This window comes from Topomyia yanbarensis, chromosome 3 (assembly GCF_030247195.1).
Source record: "Topomyia yanbarensis strain Yona2022 chromosome 3, ASM3024719v1, whole genome shotgun sequence".
Lineage (NCBI taxonomy): Eukaryota > Metazoa > Arthropoda > Insecta > Diptera > Culicidae > Topomyia > Topomyia yanbarensis.
Window position 1 is genome coordinate 42,495,404 of NC_080672.1, and position 19,694 is coordinate 42,515,097.

At 39.0% G+C, this 19,694-nt stretch overlaps 1 protein-coding gene across 3 annotated transcripts in view; it reads left to right on the forward strand.

Annotated features, from left to right (window-relative positions):
• LOC131692065 (SH3 and multiple ankyrin repeat domains protein 2) overlaps positions 1-19,694 on the forward strand; it is a 415,982-nt gene that overhangs the window by 101,471 nt on the left and 294,817 nt on the right. The gene's annotated exons all lie outside the window — the stretch shown is intronic.

The following is a 19,694-nucleotide window of genomic DNA, read 5'->3' on the forward strand; positions in this document are numbered from 1 at the left end:
TCTAGTTTGGTGGCGAGGTCAGTTGCCCACTAATCAACCACCTAGAAGAAGGATTTATTTCGCTGTAGTCCCGCCGGGGTGCAAAGTGTCGGATGGTTGACGTCTACACGAATAAATATGCCACCAGGCAAATTGTGGAATTGTTATTGGGCCTTTCCGTTCGGTGTTTGCATAATCGATTCAGGAAGAAGAGCAACTCACCAGGGGAATGCCGTTCGTGTTTGTGTTCGGTTTCCTTTTTTTCTGTGGCAGGTTGTCCAGGCTGTTAGAGAAGCAGGAAAATAACACCAGTGGATTTTTTTTCGATGGTAAACTATTTAGAAGCAAATTTATGCATGAGCAGAACGTTCAAGTACTGGAATAAAACCGTAAAACAGAAGAAGAAAAAAAGTTTGCATGTTTTAGATTAAAATTAGAAATCAACTGCCTTAGTCGTGTCTCTCACAACGATCCGCCTTCGTTAGAATTGGCAGCACACGCTCAAGCGCATTCGAAAAACCAACCGGTGTGCCTCAAGGAAGTCACCTAAGGCCTTTGATCTTTCTCTTTTATCAAAGATCTCTGTACCCGCATCAAGTTTGAAAAACTATTCTATGCTGTTGATCTTCATTCGTTCTATTGCCTCAGTACTCGACTCTGTTGTGCACCAAGAAATATAGCCAGTATAGAGGAATGGTGCTTGCTGAACGGCATCCAGATCAACGTCGATAAATGTAAGGTGATAAGTTTCTGACGCTCGGCAACTCTAAGGCATTGAGAATATACGCTTTAAGCCTGTGTTATCGAGAGAGTGAATTCTATCCGTGACTTGGGAGTGTTAGTCGACTGAAAACTTCGTTTCGCCGACTACATCACTACACCAACAGCGAAGGCTTTTTGTGCTCTCTAAAAGTGACAGTCGATTTTGTGCATTTTTACTTACTGAAATCTTTATACCTTATACCGGAGCACCTTGGAGTATGCTGTAAAAGCATAGGCGCCATACAACGTAACAATCAAAGTAACCGGCCGGAGCGCGTTCAGATAAGCTTTGTACAATTTGCTCTCAGAAGACTGCCTTGGAATGTGTTGCTAGATTTGCCAACGCTGGTGTCTCGCCGCATTTTTTTTTTACAAAGTTCATTTTCGATATGTTGTCGAACAATATTGACAGAGTATCTGGAATTACGATCTTTTCCGGACAGCAGACGTCAGTTTCTGAAACGGAACGAAATATGTGATAATACCTAAAAAAAAATATTTGGCAAGCAATCTGCACCTGTGGATGCATTCAAAAACGTTTCAGATCAACAAATGCAAATGCATTGTCCTGCCAAGTACCAGTACATTGTCCCTCCAGAATTATTTCTTCGAAGGAAGTGATACTTCCCAAGTAGCACGCTTTGTTACTGTATAGTATTTGTAACTCTCTTGGTAACAACTATGTTATGGAAAAAGCGCACTTTGTTTGTATGTTGTGCAACATGTTCCTAATTGCAGCAAAATAATGAAAACAATAGCTGTGCCATTTGTCGAGCACTGGGTAGTTGGACAGTTCTGTTTTAGGGTGGAATGGCAAAGAAAGAGGCATTTGCAACTTGTTAGACTGTTTGTGCAAGTTAGCCAAGTTTCTGATTAGTTTCACAACTGTTATTGATGTTTGCATACTTAACACTATTGGTCAGCACTATAGTTACATAGTTGCACAATCTGTTTAAAAACCCGTGGAAATTATTTTCAAATATATCCAACAATAAAAGATATTGTGTAGCAGTTGTGCAACATTTAAAACTTTCAACAAGTTGCAATTGCTACTTGGGTTCGGAAGGCGGTTGGGACAACACACGTGGATAAACAAACAAATTGCTTTCAACTGCAATGGATTCGGGAAGTTTGCAACATGTAGAGAAAGCAGATGCAGCCACAAAAGAAAACCTGAATAGTAGGGCATCGCAAAAAATTTTTTTTTTATTTCTCGAATGCCCCCCTCTCATATTGTGACAAATATCCAAGTAAGCTCAGATGCCAAATTTAGGGGAAGTTGAGGTATTAGGACAAATAATGAAAAAAATGAGATTTGTAAAATAAATATCAAAAAGTTTGATGCTTCTGAATTTTACTTCTAACGTTTTAATTTTTGTTATAATCCTAAGGATTTTCCACGTTCAAAAAGGTATAGTTTATGAAAATTGAGTGAAGAATAATAGAGATATATGCACGAGAAAATGATGAAGTTTAATATGAATGACAAAACGCCATTTAACCCCAACTTCTCGTATTTGGACAAAGGTCAAAAAGGCTCCGATCGATTTTTGAGATTTTTTCACATTGGAAATACTACAAAATATGTATGATTTGCATCACGGAGCAGAAAAATCAATAAAAATATGAGACTTTGGGGTCAAAATGACCCAGTACCCCACTTTTCCGTATTTTCCTAGAAACAAAAATATCTCCGTTTAAATATTAAGATTGTTTCCTTTCAAAAGAGGTATAAGTTGTAATTTTCTGATTGCTACTTCAAAAGTTATAGCATTTAATGTATTTTTCCTCAATATTTTCCCATAGTACCAATTTCAAAAAATTTCAAGCGAAGTAGGCGGGGGTCTAAAATTGTACAAATTATGTGAAATTTGGCATCTGAGCTTACTTTGATATTTGTCACAATATGAGAGGGGGGGGCCTTTTAGAATCCCAAAAAAAATTTTTTTGCGATGCCCTACTGAATAGTGGTCGCAGTGGCAAAGATTCTCCTAGCAAAAAAAACAATGTGAAACTACCTCTAAGCCTCTTCGGTTTTAAGAAAGTGACCATCTGTTTTAAATGTAGTCCAATCCGCTCTAATATTCGCGAAGTGGAACATTTGTTAAAGGTGCAAATGTAGGTTGAACTTCGTTGTCATACAATTTCATCACACACGCAATACAGTAATAAGAACATTAAAAACCCTGCTTATGGCAGAAAGTTTTGCTATGGGTAAAAACTTGCAACACTTCGTTGATTAGGACAATGGTAGAATCAAAATACTAGTTTATATGAACGATGATAAGATTGATGTGCGTCTTCACGATTCATCCCCTCGTAAAAGCATTCCGCTCATTATAACCATCCACCCTGAAGAAATTTTTGCCGGGTATTTCCAACGGCGTTCGTGTCGCTACAATACAAGTGAAAAAGCCTACTCCATCGTACCTAAACCTTCAATGCGAAATAAAAGGCGTTATCAAATCTCAAATCACGTTGTGCACATATTAAGGACAGACCCCTACCTGACAGTTCTGTAACAAGAAGACACACCACCGAAAACGATGTACACAAACCGCTAACGATACAACATCAACTGCAGGTAAATCCAACACGCAGTCATCATCAAGATCAACCAAATCACAAGCAACCGTGGTTGCTACTCAGGCACCAATAATAGACGATGAAGTTAATGACAAAAAAAATGATAAAAGTTACGAAATACTATCAAACAAGACTGTACACACTCTTATGTTGTTGGCGCGAAAGGAATCTTGCGAGAATATGACGAAGCAAGCTCCAATAATTGATTCAATATACTGTAAATTATGCTAAAGGTTTTTCAATCGTACAATCTGCCTACTCGCTCACTCTCGAGTACGTCTATACCATCGTTGTTAGAGCAGTTTTGGTTTTCACTGTTGGGTGTTTCCGTTACCTTTTTGTGTGTCTGAGCCAGTGCAGTAAAATTTCATTTCATTCAATCGAAACTGAATGAACGCAGTCAATCAGTCGTCTGCAGTAGCATTCACATTCATTTAACGCATCAGTTGTTGTTAATCTGAAGCTGGGTTCATGGCACTTCACTCACCGCTGCTTTCAAATGAGTCGCAATTCATATTCAACCTCCTTCGTTTGATCCTCTCAAATGAATAGATCAGCTTTCAATTTCCCCAGTGAGCACCAGTCAAATGAGATCCGGGTAAACCTAAGATAAGAAGAGACAACTGGCTTCGTATTTTTGGTTATCATGCCTTTCTTGTGCCAGATGACAGATGAGTGTATGCAGCTAGCGAGGTTGGCAGTGCAGCCAATTTCTTTGTCATATTTAGATATGTTGCTATAATTCACATAATAATGACCGTTTTATTGACACACATTTCGCATTTATCTGGTACTAATCAATCCAACATTTTTATCACATACTACATGTTTCTAGCAAATTTGGCCAGCATAACAGCCTATTCATCAGAATCAAATTTGCAACAAAAATATTATAGAGATGAACGTACTACCAAATAACATTTTTCATTGCAACCAGTTTCAATAAGCTGTTATTAGTAGATTCATTATTTTCGTCTGAACTCTGCGAATTTAAGAAAATTTGAAAAAGAAATATGATAGCCGCAGTATGCTATCATAATTGTACGAAGCTGTCAAATTCATTGCTAAAATCAAATATGTAATTCAGCTATTTATTTGCACCTCTACCAATAGTTCCCTGTGTACAATTCCGATGACATGGTGAAGAGGTAAAACATTTCCACACTGGTTATATAGGAACACATTACGAGTACAGTCTATAGTCTACGAGAATATTTTTTTTTCAGAAAGAATTCGAAAAGGTTCTGCTCGATATGAATGCTATAAATAGGTCATATCGAAGGTGGGTTTATTGATTTGAGGTAACCAAAAGGCGCCATATTGGATTGATTGATTGCAAAATGTCCTCAATCATCAGTTTCCGTCATCTAGTGACCATCATTGCAAAAGCGATATAGATATATATTGATCATGGTTTTTGCTGTGGTGGTTACCCGAAACCGCCATCTTTGTTTTCAAAATGGCCTAAATTCATAAATTACGGTATTTTATGATTATTTTAAATGATACCCATATTGATAGTTGTTTTCACAGTTTCTTGGTCACTATAGGCCGCAATCTTGGATTTCAAAATGGCCTAACCTCCTTTCAAATGGTATCCATGTTGCCCTCATCTCTGATTTAAAAATGACTTTAACCATCGAGCTTGAGCTTGACCTTGTACGACCACCCGTAGCTGCTACTCCGTTATCGATCTAGACTAGCTGAAGTTGCACAGGGAATCAGTAGTAGTGCTTGGGATTAGGGAAACATCTTTCAATGTGCAACTCCTGGTAATCCTAAAGTGTTTATTGAACAAAACCGGCGCCGGCCTGGCCCGAACGTAGATCGCAGAAGGAACGTTAGTCCGATACTTGCTTTTGCTAGGCAACGGCTTTACTTCCCTTCCGAAGGAAGATTTTACACCTCAGAAAAATCTCAGCGACCTCGGCTGGGATTGCACCCAGACTAACTGGGATGAGTGGCTGTCATGCTTACCACTCAACCAACTACGCCTTCATTTAAAATGACTAACCATCGATTTCCGTTATCTATCATATTGGACCTTTAACGAGTTCGCCCGTTTACACCTAAGACAAGATAAAGCAACTAGTAATACGATTTCTGTATATTTCTGTATTTTGGTAGTACGTCCATCTCTATTTCAAAGTTTGTGGCAAATTTGATTCTGATGAATAGGCTGTTATGCTGACCAAATTTGCTAGAAACATGTAGTATATGATAAAAATCTTGGATTGATTAGTTCCAGATATATTTTGGCGAAATGTGAGTTAATAAAACAGTCATTATTATGTGTATTATAGCAACATATCTAAATATGACAAAGAAATTGGCTGCACTGCCAACCTCGCTAGTTGCATACAGTCATCTGTCAACAATTATTCACCAGGGCACAAGAAAGGAAAGAAAACTCTCCAAGAAGAAGAGAAAGACAGGTTCGGAACATTTGTCATTTTTGAGTGAATTTGTTTTATGTTTGTTAAGCAGAAAAGCCCACTACGTCATTTGTTTTATTCTTTTCTTTTTCATATCCTCCTGATTTATCAGCTTCATCGAAAAAAAATACAACCTTACTCATACAGAGAAAAAATGCTCGTACCTGTATCCGTCTTGAGTTGCCTCGTCTTATCATAGCCTTTACCCTATATTATTTATTATCTTGGTCGGAGTTATTTTTATGTCAGTGAGTGTTCCTTCATATTCATTTGTGAGTGGTTCATTGGAATGGTTCACTTCCATTAGCTGAGACCGTGCTAATGTGAGGTTGGTGTTCAATAGAAACTAAACAGGCAAAAACGTCAAATGACTAGAACCTGTTATTCAATTGACAGTGAACTTTGAGTGACTCGAACGAAGACGGCAGCCGAACTCAACTGATATAGTGGTGGTATGTTTACAGTGAAAGGCTCGAAGTTTCACTTGAAACGATTATTTTCGTTTGAAATTGATATTTTACCGCACTGGTCTGAGCTGCAATAGTGTAGCCGTCTTCTTTTTTTGTTCATTTATTATTTTGCTAGGTGTGCTGGATGTTGGATTGGAGATACTTAATGCAGCAATGTCTGCGTTTTAGAAACAGGCGTCGAAGGCTGTTTGTGAAAGTTGATTGTAGTAAATAAATACATTCTTCTTAGTCGCTTTGGCTCACTGTTTGCAGTAGGGTGCCGTCTGGTTACAGAACTGGCATGTGTGAAGCTCACCGAGGTATATGCATAGTATCGCATCGGAGCAGGTCATAGTACGGTCTAATTTTGCTGTAATTTGGAAGACTTTATTGATATATTGACTGATTTTTTGGCTGGCAATGGACAAAGTTCGAAAGGTCGAAACGATACCTGCTATCCCGTTTCGACCTTTCGAACTTTGTCCATTACCAGCCAAAAAATCAGTCAATATATCAATAAAGTCTTCCAAATTACAGTAAAATTAGACCGTACTATGACCTGCTCCGATGCGATTAAAGTTCTATATGGCCATACATGTATTCCTTGATACAATTTATACGAAATTTCCTTTATTTTTACACCTTTCTCAAGAAATCGATCCAATTTGGTTAAGTTTCAAAGATTTTTTATTCGGACATAATTTTTTTTGCACCGAAAGTTTTTTTTACTTGAACAGATTTCTGCTCTTATATAAAAATTTTTTTGGTTCATTTTTCAAAAAAAAATGAATTTCCTAATCACTTAGACGTCAAAGACAAATTTTTAGTTTATTTATCATACATTCTAGATAATTCACTGTTGCATATGGACAATCACGACTAACTTAAGAATAGGGCAATTTTCGAAAAAGCAATCGATTTTACTGAATTTGTTTTGAAAGGATCTTGAAAACGGCTGCACTTCCCCTCGGTTGATTTGTTTGACGGTTTATTGCAAACATCATCAAGCATATTTAATGCATCAGTTTTAAAGAACCTTTGACAGAAAATTGCTTTAATATGGTTATTGCATTGCGTCTCGATAGTGGTGCATCTAGGAAACCGATAGGGCTTATGAGCCATTTTTACTTTTTGTGATTGTGACAATTGTTATGTGCTAGTCGTATGTGTTCGCCTGAATACTGATGACAGCTTGTCAGAGAAAGGATGCAGAACTCGCATATATGACAGAATAGATTCCTAGGATTTGTTGGTCATTTTTTTCGGTGTTCAATTCTAGCATTCGGTTCGATTCATTCGGGTAACTCGACAGAAGCTCTGGTTTGCTGACGAAAAAGCGAATACGCACTTTAGTCTGTTGGCTAGGGAACCAAACGCCTGTCACTATGCAATACCAATTTCCAAAATGAAAAAATCGCAATAAACCAACTTGCGCATCAAGGCCCAATTGCTTCCTTTTGGGAATTATTATTGCATAGTGCCAGGCGTTTGGTTTCCCAGCCACATGACAAGAGTTCTTTTTCGTTTTCTCGTCAGTAAGCCAAGTCAGTAAGTCCTTGCTTTCCGGAACATTATCGTGTGACTGTGTGGATTATTGTGCCTAACTAGTGCTAATTTGGGTACTAGTTTGGATACATCATCTGAGGCCCCAAGTTGGTGCTAGTTACTGACGAGATTAATTTAAAATACAAAAATCGAACTATCTTTATGATGCAATTACATTTAATACGTTTCCTTTTTCGTTATGTATTTTCTGGCGTCAAATACAATAATTTAATATATTTTTTTGTAATTCGATTTTTCAAGATCTTAAAACTTTTTTTCGGTTTGTATTTTTGTGTAAAGAAGGATTAATTTCCTACAATTCCTTCATGAACAAAAATACAAAATACAGTTCTCAAGCAACACTTTTTTGGAAGCGGTGAATAAAAAAAACTCTTTGGGTTTTTTTTATTTCGATTATAGAGGTTTCAACCTTAGGGTCATTCGCCTCTTTTTCGTGTTAGAGAAATTTCTGTAGAAAAATCTCTAAGCTTATGTGCGTGGTTGAGAATCAAAATTAAGAGAGCTGCATACAAAGTAATCGAATTACCAACTACGCTTGGCCCGCCACCTTCCCACATCCTTTTGAAGAATTGTTCTTAATTCAAAAAAAAAATCTGATTGCCAGGGAAAAATGCTAAGTGTCCCTTACTGATTGAACATATAAAGTTTCTACCGAATTTTAGTACTGGTCAGTCAGGATATTTAGCATGATTGTATCAATCTTGGAGGGATTACTCATTTTAGGTAACAACCTGGCAGACGAAAGTCATGTAGGAACCCAGAAACGCCATCGAGAATAGCTGCTAAAATGTTTCTTCATATATCAGTTGTAACCAATTCCACTTCTCTGCATACTGACGGCGTAATAAAAACTTGAAACTCTAAAATAATGCGTTGTGCTAAGTCGTGTATACGTACGTCGATTTTATCGTCATCCATATAAACGAAGATCTTGGATTTACCGTTGTCATACTCAATGTCGTGGTGCATGTTGTTTTTCCTCCTCGGATAAATAATTTAGTTATATCAGTACCACTTTATGCGTGTGATGAAACTGAATATCGGACGCTTTCGTAAGCTTGAACTCCGTTTCCACTTTCCTAAATTTTCTGTGTCATGCACTGGAACAAGAGTTTGTGTCAAATCGGTTGCGATTGTATTTTCCCGTAAAGGTTGAATGCTTTTCTTCTGCAATGCGGTTCACTCTTTTTACATAAAGGGTCACCGGCAGCAAATTGCATCACTTTCAAATTGAGGCAACTTTTCTCCATTGGGTATTTTTCATTGAATTTTTGAAAATTGAGTGAAGAATAATAGAGATATATTCACGAGAAAATTATGAAGTTTAATATGAATGTCAAAAGGTCATTTAACTCCAACTTCTCCTATTCGGACAAAGGTCAAAAAGGCTTCGATCGATTTTTGAGATTTTTTCACATTAGAAAAACTACAAAATATGTATGATTTGCATCACGGAGCCGAAAAATCATTGAAAATATGGGATTTCGGGGCCAAAATGACCCAGTACACAACTTTCCCATATTTTTCTAGAAACAAAAGTATCTCCATCCAAATACCAAGATTATTTTCTTTCAAAAGAGGTATAAATTGTAATTTTCTGATTGCTACTTCAAAAGTTATAGCATTTAATGTATTTTTCCTCCATATTTTCCCATAGTACCAATTTCAAAAAATTTCAAGCGAAGTGGGCGGGTGTCTAAAATTGTCCAAATGGTGTGAAATTTGGCATCTGAGCTTACTTTGACATTTGTCACAATATGAGAGGGGGGCCTTCGAGAATTCAAAAAAAAATTTGCAGTGCCCTAATGCTCGTCATATTTGCGCGATTTGGCAAGCAATTTGACCGTGTGGAAAGCGGAGCTTCCTATTTATCCCGAAGGATCAATTGGCATAATTTCGTACATGAAAAGCATCACCTTCAATTTCTGAAACCTTATTATGGCCTTACGCGTTTCTGGCCGGATTTAGCCCCGTACAAGTACTGGAATAAAATCCTAGAGTGGAACAAGACTGAGGAGGCCAATGTCGTGCCTAAGGATGTTAATCACCCGAACGCACCGGAATTTCGGCCGATTGAGAAATACTAGGCAATAAGGATGCAGACACTCCGGAAACATCCTAACGAAGTGAAATCGGATGTAAAAATGAGGAAAAAATTGTCCAAACGATTTACAAGATCTTATGAGTAGTGTTGAGACAAAGTTTCCTAAAACTTGATTTGAGTATAAGCAGTCTTCCCAAATGAACATCGAACACCATGTTCGCTCTCGTTCTGTGCTCATCTAATACCCACATTTCGTGTGCAAACTCGAACGCGCTAATGCGTATCAGAACACGTGCACGTGTTCGTCTGCACATCCGAACCCCATGTACGTACGCGGTGTTCCTACACACAGGATCTTGACACTGATTCTCACTCATCATCACTGACGCATTCTGTTTTGTGCATGCCTTTCTTGTGTACGCACACGGTGTACGTACGCGGTGTTTAAACCTAAGTTTGCACATCGTTCGCTTGGGTTCGGTGTTCGATGCAAACCTGTACACAAAGGTAAACAATGTTTGAGGTTGAACGTGTGCACGAAATTTTGTACACGGGTGCAAACTTGTCGATGTTCATTGGAAGACTGGGTATAAGACCACTTTGCGGCACGGATTTATTCGTTCAATTAGTTCTTAACAAGCAGAGCATTTTTCAGCTTCTGGTCTGCACGGGATGAACAGATTGGCTGACACTATTTTTTCATAAATCAGATTCCAAAAAAAACATGAACCAGCAGTAATTGTGAAAAAATTTAATTAGTCACTGTTAGATATGTATGTATAATATAGAAATTTACGACAACAACCATCTTCATGGCAGTGGAATATATTTCAATGAATCCTGAGGATTCGCAAGTTTGTCTTTTTGAGAAGTATCGTCGTTGTCCACACTACCGTCGCTGCTAGTGCTTGGTGCTGACGATCGATTGCTCTTCGTTTCTTCGACTACAACTGTTTTACGAAATTCCGTTTTATTTGTTGTTTACTTACTCCCCTAGAAAAGTAGTTTTTTGGCCAATAGTTTCTTGTTTAGTGGAAGATGGCGAAGTATGCGTGTCCGTTTTCGGTTACAGTTGATGTTGATTTCACAGCAGACAGGTTCGATTTGGTATAAATTTGGAGCAGACATTCCTAGTGGAACTAGAAATAGGAGTGAGCCGGTTATGGGTCTCGGCAGGGCTCCCCGTCTGAATCACTCACTACTATTGCAGACAAGACGGAAATGTCACCCACTAAAACACTGCTTAAGGTCAATTGCAGCGGGCCGTGATTCTGAATGTGATATTCATTGTTCAGATATGCCCGCAGTAGAGACTTCGCGATCGCGTGTATTGTCGCGAAGGGATCGAGCGTTTGTACCAGGTGTATAAGCTTAAATCCGCTTTTTTGTCAAAAAAATGGATTTTTTATATAGAAGGCAAAAAAATAATTTATTCAAAAACTTTGCCGCTAGCTATACACTTTCTCCATCTCTTGGTATTTTTTTTTGCAATTTTTTTACCTTTGCCATTTTCGGGCGTCTTTAGATTAAAAAAATTTCTCTACTATCGAGGAATTTCTTTCAAACTATCTTTGCGCGTTAAGAGCACAAAATCTATAACTAAATTAGTTATGGAATTTGCGTTTCGATTTCGTCTCATCATAATCCGACACTAACTTAGTGGCAGGACTAAGCAAGCGCCGGATTGACGCAAGCTGTAAAAAAACGAAAGCACTATTTGTGTTTCTGGGTAAACCCCTAGTCCTACGTGATGTCCATCAAGAAAAAAAGTTCTGATTTTTATTGGAGCTAGCGTCAATACGGCACTAGCTTATTCCTGTCACTAAGTTAGTGTCGGATTCTGATGAGACGAAGTCGAAACTCAAATTCCATATCTAATGTAGAATCTTTTGTATAGAAGAAGATACCTAAAAATTTCCGAACAATCCAAGGAAGTAATAGGGTATAATTATGTGCAACTTGATTGAATTATCCTATAGACCAACCGATGGTTATCTATAATGATGGCTATAATAAGCGGAAGATCAGTATCGCCTCATCATTCTGATAGATTGGCAATGGGTTGATAACCCCATTCTTGCATCTTCTGAAACCATATCCACAGGCTATCTTGCAGCTTAGATGACTTCTTAAAACAAAAACAATTTTCTCAAACGAGTTAATAACCTCCCCCACTTAGTTAAACCTCACCCAGCGACCTCTCAGCGACCTCCCAACTCGGTCCCCATATCTCACGATTACAAAATCCACCAGGTTTTAATCGCTCTCACGCAATTGTTTCCACCACCAGCCGTCGGTCGCTCGGTCGAGCGTGAATTCAGCCCAACGACCTCACGACAACGACTACGGCATCTAGGTACCTTCCCTCGCCACACCACCAAGCGCATAGCTCACAACACTGAATGCAGCCCACGTTTGTCAGGCGGCGGCGGTGGCGGCGTCCGACACAATAATGGTGCTTAAATAGTCGTGAAATTGTTTTGTTTGTTTACAAAATGACCATGCGCACATTTGAAATTGCAGTTTTTTTTGTCATGTACATTTGTCCCCGGTCGAGGGGTCTTAAATTACTTCGAATGGTAGGGCTCCTGTCGTTTTAAAACTGTTTCAATCTAATACATGCGAGACTGTTGCAATAGAATGGCGATTCGCCATAGGAGGAACGGCAAGGGCAAATAAGCAATTTCTTTTGGGGTGGTTCGAAGGTAAATCAATTACACACCGGACCGGACCGCGGTGAAGGTAAAAGATTCCAAAAGCCTGTCTCGGATACTGACCACGCTTTGAAAGACAGTCTTCAAACGAACCATAAAATTAGTGGCTCCTGCCCATCAATGGACGACACGCAGGGCAAGGTAGCGAGCGAAGGAGCAAGCGGTTGAAACGACATGCGCTCCCAACTATGTGTACCTTATTCGTCACGAGGGTCCGAAATGGGTTCGTCCGCCACACGACCTGATGCGAATGGCGAGGGTGCGCACTCAACTAACGACCCGTGTAAAGGTGTGTGTAGGTGTTAAGCACTGTTCACTGCTGTAGGTTTTATTAGGCAGCTAAATGGAAATTAATTACTGCCCTAGTAGTGGAGAGCGCAGACCATCGGCGGTCGCCAGGAAATGGACTAGATGTCAGACGGAATTAGAGGTGTGCGCCGATGCATTTTTAATCGGCGGCGGCGTAAGCGACATATTTGGCCGGCGGCGGCGGCGTTGGCGGCGTCACGCCGTTGGACCCTATCGGCGGCGGCGCGCCGGCGTGTGTCGGCGTGACGAATATTGACGCCTATGTAACTAAAAACAATTCTTGGCAGTAAAATTCCTTTCCCAAATTGGTAACAGACTTCGCAGCACATACAAACAGACGTTACCAGCTTGAAGAAAATTCTAAAAAAAAATCATCGCTCACGATGTACTAGCGACATCTGTTGAACACATTGCACAAAATGGAATTCTCGCAATCATATCAAGTAATTTTTTTTCAACTGAAGCTCCAATAGTGCCCACCTAGGGCAGATCACTTTCAGAATGTATTACAAATTTTCTTCAAATTAGAAAAAATGCATTTAATTTCCATTTTTGCAGCAATTTTGCACTCCTTCGCAGAGAAGATTGTTTAACAATCGTCCTACGCTGATCCACTTTGTTAGATGTTTTGTTGAATGTAGGGCTGGTTTTTTGTAGGGTTTTGACGTCTTACACGCAACGCAAAATGCATTATGAATTTCTATTTTGGTGGAAAGAAATGCATTTAATTTCGCTGATGCGTCACAAGTGCCCACCCTGCTTGCCAAATGCAAGATAATAAATGAATGGTGGTACTGTTTTTACAGTTGCAAAATTTAAAGAACGAAATAGAAAAATTGTCGATGTCGCATACTACGACTTCGCATGAAATAATGATTGCAATGGACAAATTTAAAGAATGCAGAGTAACGACTGTATTTCAATGACACATAATAATTATTTTTTGTTCTATGTTTGGGAAATTAAAACGGTAAAATAGTTTTTGTTTTGTTTGAGGAAATTAATTCTAGTTGTCGTTTCATTGTTTTTTGTTTCATTTTAGTCTTCTTTACCGTCGCTCTTTAAGAATCCCACAGATATCGGGTACCCTAACAAGAGGCGTTCCTAATGGCATTAATGGCATTACTGCGCAGAAATGTCACTTTTAATGGTCATGTAAGGACTTTTCAAGGTATACACATTACTTCATTTTCCTGGTTGGCATTTACTTTTACTTCTTGTAAGTACAAAATAACGCATACGATTCCGTGGCACCACATTTTCTTTCAACTTAAGATTTGCTTCTATCTAGAGTGCAAAGTATGCTCGATGTGCTGGAGTCATACAGATCTACACCATAACGAAACCTAAATATACAGTTACTATCATTCATAATAATTCCACGACTTGATGTTGGGTTGAAACTGATTACTAAACAAGTCTGATTGAAAATGGTCTGAGCGTATCTCTAGTTTTCGTAGCACCTGCACTCCGCCAATTGCTCCAGCAGATCCGGGGACCAACAAATTCGAATCCATTGCATACATCTAGTCAGATTCGATACACCGAATCAATTAAATTACTAACATCCTATTAAGTGCTTACTCGGCGATCGGCATCGTGTTGTAACTTAAGAAATAATTGTGAATAACTCCCGCCTTGGGGTTAATAACGGTGCAATTTAACAATTATACAGAGTGAAGTGGTTTATAAAAGCATTTTTCGGCATATTTTCGACAGGCGCGAGTGGTGACAGTTTGTGAAAATTGAATTCCGGCAAATGAAAAAATATCTTTTCCTCGCATTACGGGCCGTCGATTCCCGATGCAAGGACAATGAAAGTGTACAGAAAACATCTAGAAACACAGTGTACATTGTGGGAATGGTGAAAAATGGTTTTTCAGAGAAAAAAATTTGATACGAAAAGTGAAAAAATATGGCAATAAGAAAAATTGACATTCAAATAATTTGCGTTTCACCAGCGACTAGCGACTACCAGGTGTCGCCCAAAATTCTTCGCCCAAAAAATAGGTGGCAAACTAGCCGGTCGGTGCTCAGCTAATTTCGTCCGCGTCCCTTGTCAGCTTTTTTTATTGAGTGTTTCATCGGCGGTTCTATCTTTAAAAATGAGCCGCCTTGGATATTCAACTGTGTTTTTTTACTGTATTATTTTATTGCAAATGAGTAGAGGTTTTGAGTCTTTTATATTCGGGATTGCAGATATTTTGTCGCGTGTAAATTTTGGATTTTCGTTGACGTGATGGCGCTGTAAGGGAACATGTATCTGCCGGTCGGCAAACTTTTCTTTGGACTGAGCAAACTAATTTTTATATTTCTTTAGGGTTTGTTTTACCAACGGGGGAACTGAGTCACAGAGCATTCAATGTGCTTTGGGAAAACACATGGCCTTATTTGAGTGGAATGATCACTTCAATCATGTATAAGGTTTGAGCATTGACAATTCGCGAGAGGGATCGGGGACCGGTTGGCAATTACCTTCAGTAATGTCAGCACGAAGAATAAGTGTTTTGCTGTCATTTTCATTGCTTAATTTTCTATTCTATCGCATGCCTCCACGCGAGTCTAAGTCTATTGATGACATTTGGTCCTTAGACCGGCGACAACTGGGAGCAATCAGCCTTCTGCCGATAGTAGCAGAATGAGAGTATGCAATATAGCCGAGAAAACAATACCGTAAAATTTGTTCAGAAATCAGAGCCAATAAGACTTTAATTTGACTAGTATCGATGATCGCGGGTCAATACGTACTGAAAATTCGCCGCGTCTGTTTTAATGAATCTAATTTCAAGTTCCGTTATTGGTAACAAGGCCGTGCATCAGGTTAACGATCCTCTGTATTTCCCTTCAATGTTCGATATAATCGTTCGTATACGTGTATTTCACAAACAATCCGATATTAGAAATAGGAAATACTTTCGTTGATTTATAACATCTAGAGCTATCATAACTCTCTGTCTGTATAACGTTTTATCACTCGGTAGTTTGCAACCCAAAAAATATATCGTAGAGAAGGAATAGCGAAATTAGTCAAAATAATGTCGCAATAAATAGTGATCCGGCCCATTACACAGATAAGATTAGCTTTTCTAGGCAATACTCCCACGATCGGCTGTGTGGATGTGAAATTGCTTTTGTTTAGAAAACATAGGATACTCTCGGTAGACCTTATTTTTCGAGCGATCGTGTTCTCGAAAACTAACTGAACTACTACCTAATAAACTATGCTATACAGGTCGCATCGCTTGCATGGAGCGAATCTTAGACCCTATTTCCTTCCAAACCACCAACTCCGCGATACCTGTGGAAGTTTCTGATGAACCTTCTGTATAAGATTCCTCATTTTATTCAAACGATCGCCGGGTAAAATCAGCACCGACACGATAGAAACCACGAAAAAATTCGTTGTGTGATTGAATATTATTAAAAAATATAAGCAGTGCTCCTCATAGCCGGCTATCCGGAGTTCAAGGTGCTTATTTTGCTAATCGTATTAATACAACAAATGATAAATTTCCCAAATTCTCGGCAGCCGGCTGCCCAGAGCAATTATTACATGATAACGCTATTGGCACACTTACTAACAACTCTCCCCATCCCGTGATACATGTGGAGATGCAGAGGATTCCTCGGTCTCTAGTAGCAACATGTATCGGACTAACATTCCTTCCTTTCCCAGAAGATCTGCATTCGGACGTGGCCGGCGTCGGTATTGATCAGCATGCAGGGATCAGAATAGATTGTACAATGTGGCTCATCATGTTATTCCCAAGCATGTTGTTCCAATGAACATTTTGCAACCTAATTTGGTTCTGGTCAATAACGGAGTAGCAACTACGGGCGATCTCTTATGCTTATGCTTATGCTTATGCTTAATTGTGAATAACTCCCGCCTTGGGCAATTCGACAAGAATGAATTTCACATTTCCGGACCATTTTGTTTGTTTTGGTTTGCATGAGATTAAAAAGACGGTAACGTTTTTGGGTGGGTGCGGAAACTAAGTAACGCATTTAGCTCTGTGTCAAAATCTCTTCACTAACACCACGCTCGCTGATATGGCGCATTTTTTTGTAATTTAAAACGACCGTTTTTTCTACGAGTGATGAAAATTCATCTCGTGTTACGTCTTTTTTGTCTGTGATACCGGGTTGATGCAACTGACACTGAAAATCTTTCCTGAGTGGGGCTAGATCACACGATGAATAATTTTTGAGACCAGAAATCTTACCCGCCACATCAGTGCACCAGCGTCGCGAAAAGTCAAGGTCATTCTGTCCAACTATTCTTCGAGAAAATTTTTTTAAAATAGGTCACGATTCAATCAATGATAAGTAAACCTCGCATTGAAAATAATTTTTGTGTTTTCAAAAAACTAGTTCACGCAAAAAGATGGCATTATACTCAAATGTTTAGTAGGTGGTTGTGTCTGAATATGCTTAATATTTTTATGATTCTAGTTCATAACTTGATGATACATTGATTTGTATTAACTTTATTGACTAAAAAAGTCAAGAATTGAATGATGTGCAACGATTTTCGTAAATTAATATCACGTGTTAACGTGATATTTTAGTCTTGAGTTTATCGTCGGATTTTTTACACAGAGTCACGTGTCTTATAGTTTTCTTAATTATTTCACGGACTTGAATTGTGGCTAAGTAATGTATTTTTGATGCTTAGCGCAGTTTCATTTAATTCCGAACATTACACTGAATCTTAACAAAAGAATAATAGGGTTATAGGTCCTGGTAGTTTCCTTGTATCTAATGCTCGCGCCTATGAGACTAGTTGCTAGCATTTGTACACAATATCTCACATAGAAATTTCAAAACCAAAGAGCAGAGCGAATAATCCATGAATAATAGTCTGAGTTCCTTGAAATTGTTTTCGTAAGTATATTAAGATTATGTGGAAAGTTGATTACTTCATGAACTATATCATGATCAGTTTCACGAGCTCGACGGGTAATCGTGTCTAGCATACTAGGAATCATGAATCGCTTAATAAATCGATGAATAATACACTGTATTCCATTGAAATTGATTACGTGCAAAGATTAAGATCAGGCACATTATCGTAAATATCATTACTTATATCTTGAAAGTGGAAGTGTTTTTTTTTTAATTTGTGAACATTTCCACGCGCACGAATGGTGAATTGTAAGTTATACGCTCGCAATCATAACCAGTTGACGAAGCAAGAATGGATGCATGAATTGTATTCCGAGTGTCGTGTAATGATTTGCGAGAAAATATCAAGACTTTGTTAATTTTGTGATCTAATTCACAACCACTAATACCAAATAAACATCAATATGTGATTAATCATGAATCAGTTAACGTCGTATATTCGGACCATAGACAATGTTTCTAGATTTGTGGTTAATATTATGAGCCAACGATTTTCGAGTTCGCGAATTGTCGGCGTGGGAAAAAAGCGTCGGCGGCGCGCCGCCGGTATACCTTTCGGCGTCGGCGTTTGTTAAAATTTACCGGCGGCGGCGGCGTGGCGCGGCGGCGCACAGGTCTAGACGGAATAAGGCTTTCAGGGCAATGAAGAATTATTAGGTGAATTAATTACGTTTGAAGAATGTTTGTATTAAGTCACCATATTACCCAGCTTTAAATATCCAATGCATTAGAAGAATCGGTAGTTTGGTAAATGGACAAAATTGAAAGATTTACAGATTTTCCTGACCATCGCAAACAATCACAAAAACGCGAAAATTGCGCAGTATTTGAGTGGAATTCTCCAGTGCATTACGTAGTAGTTGATGTCCCGAAAGAACTAAGCATCGCCATGGCAGCAAAATCACCTCACACTCCCATCACTCATCTCCCGCCCATGTATAATTACTACAGTAATTGATCATTACACTGATAAATTGCCCCTCTAAATGGCCCCTCGGACAGCTCTGTACTTCGCGTAGTTTACAAATTGTTGCACAACACTTCATAACCAAGCCCGCTCCCGCCTTCGCTTCAAATTACCTAAAAAGAAACCCCGTGGCGACGGCGTCGCGACTGCTCTGCCAATCCAGCTCACTTGCATAAATCTTACCACTACCAAATTGGGTCATAACATAAGCATTAAGCACACGGGCTTTCAGCTCAAATGGCCCGGTTATGTGCGTATCCCTTTCATACGTACCCTCCGAGACAGACTGACCACCAGCGTGATGGGAGCCGAGGCAGACAGAGAACCCACGCCGCCGCTAGTACGCTACTTCAGCGTAACTGTCGGCAGCCGCACCACCTCCACCGCCACCGGTACCTATGTATTCAACCGATCGACCTCTGTCGACCGACACCCGAAAAATGAATGATTCAACTTACTTCGCTTTAGTTGCATTATATTTATGCGCTGTTTCTTGGCCAGCAGTTTGCCGGCAACGGCTCCCGGTGGTGGAGGATCGATGTTTCGGATGTTATTAATTTTTTTTAATTGCCTCCAAACTGGCATATGGTCATCGCAGAGGAAGTTCACTTACGGGAGTGATGAAAGCTGTTTACGTTTGGAAGTGTGGCTTTTCCTGCAGTTTCCCAGTACTGATTCTAATGTGTTATACTGTAACCGATATTTAAGCTAGCTGTGTACTATCGTAGTTCCGATTATTAACATTGTTTTTCTTTCTTTGATCTCTCAACAGGTAATTTATTTATGATGCTTGAACCGCGGAATGGATCTGGATGTGGAACGTTTCGGAGAATGGAATGAGTAAGGAAAATGCCCAACATTGTTTCATCTTTGAATTTAGAAAAAAATAATAGAACACAGTCACAGTAAATTTAATGGAATGGGTTCGAATTGCTCGAAAATCGATTATTTGTAATTGCATGTCTTTTTTCAAAA